Genomic DNA, 12903 nt, shown 5'->3' with positions numbered 1-12903 from the left:
TTACCACCAGTCAGTATATTACCACCAGTCAGTATATTACCACCAGTATATTACCACCAGTCAGTATATTACCACCAGTCAGTATATTACCACCAGTCAGTATATTACCACCAGTATATTACCACCAGTATATACCACCAGTCAGTATATTACCACCAGTCAGTATATTACCACCAGTCAGTATATTACCACCAGTCAGTATATTACCACCAGTCAGTATATTACCACCAGTCAGTATATTACCACCAGTATATTACCACCAGTCAGTATATTACCACCAGTCAGTATATTACCACCAGTATATTACCACCAGTATATTACCACCAGTAGTATTACCACCAGTATATTACCACCAGTATATTACCACCAGTCAGTATATTACTACCAGTCCAGTATATTACCACCAGTCAGTATATTACCACCAGTCAGTATATTACTACCAGTCAGTATATTACCACCAGTCAGTATATTACCACCAGTCAGTATATTACCACCAGTATATTACCACCAGTCAGTATATTACCATCAGTATATTACCACCAGTCAGTATATTACCACCAGTCAGTATATTACCACCAGTCAGTATATTACCACCAGTCATATTACCACCAGTCAGTATATTACCACCAGTCAGTATATTACCACCAGTCAGTATATTACCACCAGTCAGTATATTACCACCAGTCAGTATATTACCACCAGTCAGTATATTACCACCAGTCAGTATATTACCACCAGTATAGTCATATTTACCACCAGTCAGTATATTACCACCAGTATATTACCACCAGTATATTACCACCAGTATATTACCACCAGTATATTACCACCAGTCAGTATATTACCACCAGTCAGTATATTACCACCAGTCAGTATATTACCACCAGTCAGTATATTACCACCAGTCAGTATATTACCACCAGTATATTACCACCAGTCAGTATATTACCACCAGTCAGTATATTACCACCAGTATATTACCACCAGTATATTACCACCAGTATATTACCACCAGTATATTACCACCAGTATATTACCACCAGTCAGTATATTACCACCAGTCAGTATATTACCACCAGTCAGTATATTACCACCAGTCAGTATATTACCACCAGTCAGTATATTACCACCAGTATATTACCACCAGTATATTACCACCAGTCAGTATATTACTAGCAGTATATTACCACCAGTCAGTATATTACCACCAGTCAGTATATTACCACCAGTCAGTATATTACCACCAGTCAGTATATTACCACCAGTCAGTATATTACCACCAGTATATTACCACCAGTATATTACCACCAGTCAGTATATTACCACCAGTCAGTATATTACCACCAGTCAGTATATTACCACCAGTCAGTATATTACCACCACCAGTCAGTATATTACCACCAGTCAGTATATTACCACCAGTCCACCAGTATATTACCACCAGTCAGTATATTACCACCAGTCAGTATATTACCACCAGTCAGTATATTACCACCAGTATATTACCACCAGTCAGTATATTACCACCAGTCAGTATATTACCACCAGTATACCACCAGTCAGTATATTACCACCAGTCATATATTACCACCAGTCAGTATATTACCACCAGTCAGTATATTACCACCAGTATATTACCACCAGTCAGTATATTACCACCAGTACCACCAGTCAGTATATTACCACCAGTATATTACCACCAGTCAGTATATTACCACCAGTCAGTATATTACCACCAGTATATTACCACCAGTCAGTATATTACTACCAGTCAGTATATTACCACCAGTCAGTATATTACCACCAGTTTATTACTACCAGTCAGTATATTACCACCAGTCAGTATATTACCACCAGTCCACCAGTATATTACCACCAGTCAGTATATTACCACCAGTATATTACCACCAGTCAGTATTTACCACCAGTCAGTATATTACCACCAGTCAGTATATTACCACCAGTCAGTATATTACCACCAGTCATATATTACCACCAGTCAGTATATTACCACCAGTATATTACCACCAGTCAGTATATTACCACCAGTCAGTATATTACCACCAGTATATTACCACCAGTCCAGTATATTACCACCAGTCAGTATATTACCACCAGTCAGTATATTACCACCAGTATATATTACCAGTCAGTATATTACCACCAGTCAGTATATTACCACCAGTATATTACCACCAGTATATTACCCACCAGTATATTACCACCAGTATATTACCACCAGTCATATTACCACCAGTCAGTATATTACCACCAGTCAGTATATTACCACCAGTCAGTATATTACCACCAGTCAGTATATTACCACCAGTCAGTATATTACCACCAGTCAGTATATTACCACCAGTCAGTATATTACCACCAGTATATTACCACCAGTCAGTATATTACCACCAGTCAGTATATTACCACCAGTCAGTATATTACCACCAGTCAGTATATTACCACCAGTCAGTATATTACCACCAGTATATTACCACCAGTCAGTATATTACCACCAGTCAGTATATTACCACCAGTCAGTATATTACCACCAGTCAGTATATTACCACCAGTATATTACCACCAGTCAGTATATTACCACCAGTCAGTATATTACCACCAGTATATTACCACCAGTCAGTATATTACCACCAGTATATTACCACCAGTCAGTATATTACCACCAGTATATTACCACCAGTCAGTATATTACTACCAGTCAGTATATTACCACCAGTCAGTATATTACCACCAGTCAGTATATTACCACCAGTCAGTATATTACCACCAGTATATTACCACCAGTCAGTATATTACCACCAGTCAGTATATTACCACCAGTCCACCAGTCAGTATATTACCACCAGTATATTACCCAGTCAGTATATTACCACCAGTCAGTATATTACCACCAGTCAGTATATTACCACCAGTCAGTATATTACCACCAGTCAGTATATTACCACCAGTCAGTATATTACCACCAGTATATTACCACCAGTATATTACCACCAGTATATTACCACCAGTCAGTATATTACCACCAGTCAGTATATTACCACCAGTCAGTATATTACCACCAGTATATTACCACCAGTCAGTATATTACCACCAGTCAGTATATTACCACCAGTCAGTATATTACCACCAGTATATTACCACCAGTCAGTATATTACCACCAGTCCAGTATATTACCACCAGTCAGTATATTACCACCAGTCAGTATATTACCACCAGTATATTACCACCAGTCAGTATATTACCACCAGTCAGTATATTACCACCAGTCAGTATATTACCACCAGTCAGTATATTACCACCAGTCAGTATATTACCACCAGTCAGTATATTACCACCAGTCAGTATATTACCACCAGTCAGTATATTACCACCAGTCAGTATATTACCACCAGTATATTACCACCAGTCAGTATATTACCACCAGTCAGTATATTACCACCAGTATATTACCACCAGTATATTACCACCAGTATATTACCACCAGTCAGTATTTACCACCAGTCAGTATATTACCACCAGTATTACCACCAGTCAGTATATTACCACCAGTCAGTATATTACCACCAGTCAGTATATTACCACCAGTCAGTATATTACCACCAGTCAGTATATTACCACCAGTCAGTATATTACCACCAGTCAGTATATTACCACCAGTCCAGTATATTACCACCAGTCAGTATATTACCACCAGTCAGTATATTACCACCAGTCAGTATATTACCACCAGTCAGTATATTATATATACCACCAGTCATATATTACCACCAGTCACCAGTATATTACCACCAGTCAGTATATTACCACCAGCCAGTATATTACCACCAGTCAGTATATTACCACCAGTCAGTATATTACCACCAGTCAGTATATTACCACCAGTCAGTATATTACCACCAGTATATTACCACCAGTATATTACCACCAGTCAGTATATTACCACCAGTCAGTATATTACCACCAGTCAGTATATTACCACCAGTATATTACCACCAGTCAGTATATTACCACCAGTCAGTATATTACCACCAGTCAGTATATTACCACCAGTATATTACCACCAGTATATTACCACCAGTATATAACACACAGTCAGTATATTACCACCAGTCAGTATATTACCACCAGTATATTATATTACCACCATATTACCACCAGTCAGTATATTACCACCAGTCAGTATATTACCACCAGTCAGTATATTACCACCAGTCAGTATATTACCACCAGTCAGTATATTACCACCAGTCAGTATATTACCACCAGTCAGTATATTACCACCAGTCAGTATATTACCACCAGTATATTACCACCAGTCAGTATATTACCACCAGTATATATTACACCAGTCAGTATATTACCACCAGTATATTACCACCAGTCAGTATATTACCACCAGTCAGTATATTACCACCAGTCAGTATATTACCACCAGTCAGTATATTACCACCAGTCAGTATATTACCACCAGTCAGTATATTACCACCAGTCAGTATATTACCACCAGTATATTACCACCAGTCAGTATATTACCACCAGTCAGTATACCACCAGTTACCACCAGTCAGTATATTACCACCAGTCAGTATATTACCACCAGTATATATTACCACCAGTATATATTACCACCAGTCAGTATATTACCACCAGTCAGTATATTACCACCAGTATATATTACCACCAGTCAGTATATTACCACCAGTCAGTATATTACCACCAGTCAGTATATTACCACCAGTCAGTATATTACCACCAGTCATATATTACCACCAGTCAGTATATTACCACCAGTATATTACCACCAGTCCAGTATATTACCACCAGTATATATTACCACCAGTCAGTATATTACCACCAGTTACCACCAGTCAGTATATTACCACCAGTCAGTATATTACCACCAGTACCACCAGTCAGTATATTACCACCAGTCAGTATATTACCACCAGTATATTACAGTATATTACCACCAGTATATTACCACCAGTCCACCAGTATATTACCACCAGTCAGTATATTACCACCAGTCAGTATATTACCACCAGTCAGTATATTACCACCAGTATATTACCACCAGTATATTACCACCAGTCAGTATATTACCACCAGTCATATATACCACCAGTCAGTATATTACCACCAGTCAGTATATACCACCAGTCAGTATATTACCAGTCAGTATATTACCAGTCACCACCAGTCAGTATATTACCACCAGTCAGTATATTACCACCAGTCAGTATATTACCACCAGTATATTTACCACCAGTCAGTATATTACCACCAGTCAGTATATTACCACCAGTCAGTATATTACCACCAGTCAGTATATTACCACCAGTCAGTATATTACCACCAGTCAGTATATTACCACCAGTCAGTATATTACCACCAGTCAGTATATTACCACCAGTCAGTATATTACCACCAGTCAGTATATTACCACCAGTCAGTATATTACCACCAGTCAGTATATTACCACCAGTCAGTATATTACCACCAGTCAGTATATTACCACCAGTCAGTATATTACCACCAGTCAGTATATTACCACCAGTATATTACCACCAGTCATATATTACCACCAGTCAGTATATTACCACCAGTCAGTATATTACCACCAGTCAGTATATTACCACCAGTCAGTATATTACCACCAGTCAGTATATTATATTATTACCACCAGTAGTATATTACCACCAGTCAGTATATTACCACCAGTCAGTATATTACCACCAGTATATTACCACCAGTAGTATATTACCACCAGTACCACCAGTCAGTATATTACCACCAGTATATTACCACCAGTCAGTATATTACCACCAGTCAGTATATTACCACCAGTCAGTATATTACCACCAGTCAGTATATTACCACCAGTCAGTATATTACCACCAGTCAGTATATTACCACCAGTCAGTATATTACCACCAGTATATTACCACCAGTCAGTATATTACCACCAGTCAGTATATTACCACCAGTCAGTATATTACCACCAGTCAGTATATTACCACCAGTCAGTATATTACCACCAGTATATTACCACCAGTATATTACCACCAGTCAGTATATTACCACCAGTCAGTATATTACCACCAGTCATATTACCAGTATATTACCACCAGTCAGTATATTACCACCAGTCAGTATATTACCACCAGTATATTACCACCAGTCATTATATTACCACCAGTATATTTACCACCAGTCAGTATATTACCACCAGTCAGTATATTACCACCAGTCAGTATATTACCACCAGTCAGTATATTACCAGTCAGTATATTACCACCAGTATATATTACCACCAGTCAGTATATTACCACCAGTCAGTATATTACCACCAGTCAGTATATTACCACCAGTCAGTATATTACCACCAGTCAGTATATTACCACCAGTCAGTATATTACCACCAGTCAGTATATTACCACCAGTATATTACCACCACCAGTCAGTATATTACCACCAGTCAGTATATTACCACCAGTCAGTATATTACCACCAGTCAGTATATTACCACCAGTCAGTATATTACCAGTCAGTATATTACCACCAGTCAGTATATTACCACCAGTCAGTATATTACCACCAGTCAGTATATATTATTACCACCAGTCAGTATATTACCACCAGTCAGTATATTACCACCAGTCAGTATATTACCACCAGTCAGTATATTACCACCAGTCAGTATATTACCACCAGTCAGTATATTACCACCAGTCAGTATATTACCACCAGTATATTACCACCAGTCAGTATATTACCACCAGTATATTACCACCAGTCAGTATATTACCACCAGTCATATATTACCACCAGTCAGTATTTACCACCAGTCAGTATATTACCACCAGTCAGTATATTACCACCAGTCAGTATATTACCACCAGTCAGTATATTACCACCAGTATATATTACCACCAGTATATTACCAGTATATATACCACCAGTCAGTATATTACCACCAGTCAGTATTACCACCAGTCAGTATATTACCACCAGTATATTACCACCAGTCAGTATATTACCACCAGTATATTACCACCAGTCAGTATATTACCACCAGTCAGTATATTACCACCAGTCAGTATATTACCACCAGTAGTATATTACCACCAGTCAGTATATTACCACCAGTATATTACCAGTAGTATTACCACCAGTATATTACCACCAGTCAGTATATTACCACCAGTATATTACCACCAGTCAGTATATTACCACCAGTATATTACCACCAGTCAGTATATTACCACCAGTCAGTATATTACCACCAGTCAGTATATTACCACCAGTATATTACCACCAGTCAGTATATTACCACCAGTCAGTATATTACCACCAGTCAGTATATTACCACCAGTCAGTATATTACCACCAGTCAGTATATTACCACCAGTCAGTATATTACCACCAGTCAGTATATTACCACCAGTATATTACCACCAGTCAGTATATTACCACCAGTCAGTATATTACCACCAGTCAGTATATTACCACCAGTATATTACCACCAGTCAGTATATTACCACCAGTCAGTATATTACCACCAGTATATTACCACCAGTATATTACCACCAGTATATTACCACCAGTCAGTATATTACCACCAGTATATTACCACCATTCAGTATATTACCACCAGTCAGTATATTACCACCAGTCAGTATATTACCACCAGTCAGTATATTACCACCAGTCAGTATATTACCACCAGTCAGTATATTACCACCAGTATATTACCACCAGTCAGTATATTACCACCAGTATATTACCACCAGTCAGTATATTACCACCAGTCAGTATATTACCACCAGTATATTACCACCAGTCAGTATATTACCACCAGTCAGTATATTACCACCAGTATATTACCACCAGTCAGTATATTACCACCAGTATATTACCACCAGTCAGTATATTACCACCAGTATATTACCACCAGTATATTACCACCAGTCAGTATATTACCACCAGTCAGTATATTACCACCAGTATATTACCACCAGTCAGTATATTACCACCAGTATATTACCACCAGTCAGTATATTACCACCAGTCAGTATATTACCACCAGTCAGTATATTACCACCAGTCAGTATATTACCACCAGTATATTACAGTATATTACCACCAGTCAGTATATTACCACCAGTCAGTATATTACCACCAGTCAGTATATTACCACCAGTCAGTATATTACCACCAGTCAGTATATTACCACCAGTCAGTATATTACCACCAGTCAGTATATTACCACCAGTCAGTATATTACCACCAGTCATATATTACCACCAGTCAGTATATTACCACCAGTCAGTATATTACCACCAGTCAGTATATTACCACCAGTCAGTATATTACCACCAGTCAGTATATTACCACCAGTCAGTATATTACCACCAGTCAGTATATTACCACCAGTATATTACAGTATATTACCACCAGTATATATATTACCACCAGTATATATTACCACCAGTCAGTATATTACCACCAGTCAGTATATTACCACCAGTCAGTATATTACCACCAGTCATATATATTATTACCACCAGTCAGTATATTACCACCAGTCAGTATATTACCACCAGTCAGTATATTACCACCAGTCATATTACCACCAGTCAGTATATTACCACCAGTATATTACCACCAGTATATATTACCACCAGTCAGTATATTACCACCAGTCAGTATATTACCACCAGTCAGTATATTACCACCAGTATATTACCAGTATATTACCACCAGTCAGTATATTACCACCAGTCAGTATATTACCACCAGTCAGTATATTACCACCAGTCAGTATATTACCACCAGTCAGTATATTACCACCAGTCAGTATATTACCACCAGTCAGTATATTACCACCAGTCAGTATATTACCACCAGTCAGTATATTACCACCAGTAGTATATTACCACCAGTATATATTACCACCAGTCAGTATATTACCACCAGTATATTACCACCAGTCAGTATATTACCACCAGTCAGTATATTACCACCAGTCAGTATATTACCACCAGTATATATTACCACCAGTCAGTATATTACCACCAGTCAGTATATTACCACCAGTCAGTATATTACCACCAGTCAGTATATTACCACCAGTATATTACCACCAGTCATATATTACCACCAGTCAGTATATTACCACCAGTCCAGTATATTACCACCAGTCAGTATATTACCACCAGTCAGTATATTACCACCAGTCAGTATATTACCACCAGTCAGTATATTACAGTATATTACCACCAGTCAGTATATTACCACCAGTCAGTATATTACCACCAGTCAGTATATTACCACCAGTCAGTATATTACCACCAGTCCACCAGTATATTACCACCAGTCAGTATATTACCACCAGTCAGTATATTACCACCAGTATATTACCACCAGTCAGTATATTACCATCAGTCAGTATATTACCACCAGTCAGTATATTACCAGTATATTACCACCAGTCAGTATTACCACCAGTCAGTATATTACCACCAGTCAGTATATTACCACCAGTCAGTATATTACCACCAGTCAGTATATTACCACCAGTCAGTATATTACCACCAGTATATTACCACCAGTCAGTATATTACCACCAGTCAGTATATTACCACCAGTCAGTATATTACCACCAGTATATTACCACCAGTATATTACCACCAGTCAGTATATTACCACCAGTCAGTATATTACCACCAGTCAGTATATTACCACCAGTCAGTATATTACCACCAGTCAGTATATTACCACCAGTCAGTATATTACCACCAGTCAGTATATTACCACCAGTCACCAGTCAGTATATTACCACCAGTCAGTATATTACCACCAGTCAGTATATTACCACCAGTCAGTATATTACCACCAGTCAGTATATTACCACCAGTATATTACCACCAGTATATTACCACCAGTCAGTATATTACCACCAGTATATTACCACCAGTCAGTATATTACCACCAGTCAGTATATTACCACCAGTCAGTATATTACCACCAGTCAGTATATTACCACCAGTATATTACCACCAGTCAGTATATTACCACCAGTCCAGTATATTACCACCAGTCAGTATATTACCACCAGTCAGTATATTACCACCAGTCAGTATATTACCACCAGTATATTACAGTATATTACCACCAGTATATTACCACCAGTCAGTATATTACCACCAGTATATTACCACCAGTCAGTATATTACCACCAGTCAGTATATTACCACCAGTCCCACCAGTATATTACCACCAGTCAGTATATTACCACCAGTCAGTATATTACCACCAGTCAGTATATTACCACCAGTCAGTATATTACCACCAGTATATTACACCAGTACCACCAGTCAGTATATTACCACCAGTCAGTATATTACCACCAGTCAGTATATTTACCACCAGTATATATTACCACCAGTAGTATTACCACCAGTCAGTATATTACCACCAGTCAGTATATTACCACCAGTCAGTATATTACCACCAGTCAGTATATTACCACCAGTCAGTATATTACCACCAGTCAGTATATTACCACCAGTCATATTACCACCAGTCAGTATATTACCACCAGTCAGTATATTACCACCAGTCAGTATATTACCACCAGTCAGTCAGTATATTACCACCAGTCAGTATATTACCACCAGTATATTACCATATATTACCACCAGTCAGTATATTACCACCAGTCAGTATATTACCACCAGTCAGTATATTACCACCAGTCAGTATATTACCACCAGTCAGTATATTACCACCAGTCAGTATATTACCACCAGTCAGTATATTACCACCAGTCCAGTATATTACCACCAGTCAGTATATTACCACCAGTCCAGTCAGTATATTACCACCAGTCAGTATATTACCACCAGTCAGTATATTACCACCAGTCAGTATATTACCACCAGTCAGTATATTACCACCAGTATATTACCACCAGTATATTACCACCAGTCAGTATATTACCACCAGTCAGTATATTACCACCAGTATATTACCACCAGTCAGTATATTACCACCAGTATATTACAGTATATTACCACCAGTCAGTATATTACCACCAGTCAGTATATTACCACCAGTCAGTATATTACCACCAGTCAGTATATTACCACCAGTATATTACCAGTATATTACCACCAGTATATTACCACCAGTATATTACCACCAGTATATTACCAGTATATTTACCACCAGTCAGTATATTACCACCAGTCAGTATATTACCACCAGTATATTACCACCAGTATATTACCACCAGTATATTACCAGTATATATTACCACCAGTCAGTATATTACCACCAGTCAGTATATTACCACCAGTCAGTATATTACCACCAGTCAGTATATTACCACCAGTCAGTATATTACCACCAGTCAGTATATTACCACCAGTCAGTATATTACCACCAGTCAGTATATTACCACCAGTCAGTATATTACCACCAGTCAGTATATTACCACCAGTATTTTTATACCAGTCAGTATATTACCACCAGTCAGTATATTACCATCAGTCAGAATATTACCACCAGTCAGTATATTACTACCAGTATATTACCACCAGTCAGTATATTACCACCAGTATATTACCACCAGTCAGTATATTACCACCAGTCAGTATATTACCACCAGTCAGTATATTACCACCAGTCAGTATATTACCACCAGTCAGTATATTACCACCAGTCAGTATATTACCACCAGTCAGTATATTACCACCAGTCAGTATATTACCAGTCAGTATATTACCACCAGTCATATTACCACCAGTCAGTATATTACCACCAGTCAGTATATTACCACCAGTCAGTATATTACCACCAGTCAGTATATTACCACCAGTATATTACCACCAGTATATTACCACCAGTATATTACCACCAGTCAGTATATTACCACCAGTCAGTATATTACCACCAGTCAGTATATTACCACCAGTATATTACCACCAGTCAGTATATTACCACCAGTATATTACCACCAGTAGTATATACCACCAGTATATTACCACCAGTCAGTATATTACCACCAGTCAGTATATTACCACCAGTCAGTATATTACCACCAGTCAGTATATTACCACCAGTCAGTATATTACCACCAGTCAGTATATTACCACCAGTATATTACCAGTATATTACCACCAGTCAGTATATTACCACAGTATATTACCACCAGTCAGTATATTACCACCAGTCAGTATATTACCACCAGTCAGTATATTACCACCAGTATATTACCACCAGTATATTACCACCAGTCAGTATATTACCACCAGTCAGTATATTACCACCAGTCAGTATATTACCACCAGTCAGTATATTACCACCAGTCAGTATATTACCACCAGTAGTATATTACCACCAGTCACCACCAGTATATTACCACCAGTATATTACAGTATATACCACCAGTCAGTATATTACCACCAGTCATATATTACCACCAGTCAGTATATTACCACCAGTCAGTATATTACCACCAGTCAGTATATTACCACCAGTCAGTATATTACCACCAGTCAGTATATTACCACCAGTCAGTATATTACCACCAGTCAGTATATTACCACCAGTCAGTATATTACCACCAGTCAGTATATTACCACCAGTATATTACCACCAGTCAGTATATTACCACCAGTCAGTATATTACCACCAGTCAGTATATTACCACCAGTCAGTATATTACCACCAGTACCACCAGTATATTTACCACCAGTCAGTATATTACCACCAGTCAGTATATTACCACCAGTCAGTATATTACCACCAGTCAGTATATTACCACCAGTCAGTATATTACCACCAGTCAGTATATTACCACCAGTCAGTATATT

At 38.0% G+C, this 12903-nt stretch overlaps 1 protein-coding gene across 1 annotated transcript in view; it reads left to right on the top strand.

Moving 5' to 3' along the window:
* The window catches only part of LOC135518488 (solute carrier family 35 member G2-like), a 47787-nt gene that overhangs the window by 12981 nt on the left and 21903 nt on the right, over positions 1 to 12903 (top strand). The gene's annotated exons all lie outside the window — the stretch shown is intronic.

The sequence above is a fragment of the Oncorhynchus masou genome, chromosome 28, assembly GCF_036934945.1.
Source record: "Oncorhynchus masou masou isolate Uvic2021 chromosome 28, UVic_Omas_1.1, whole genome shotgun sequence".
In the NCBI taxonomy this organism is placed as follows: domain Eukaryota; kingdom Metazoa; phylum Chordata; class Actinopteri; order Salmoniformes; family Salmonidae; genus Oncorhynchus; species Oncorhynchus masou.
This window is presented reverse-complemented; position numbering and strand designations above follow the sequence as displayed.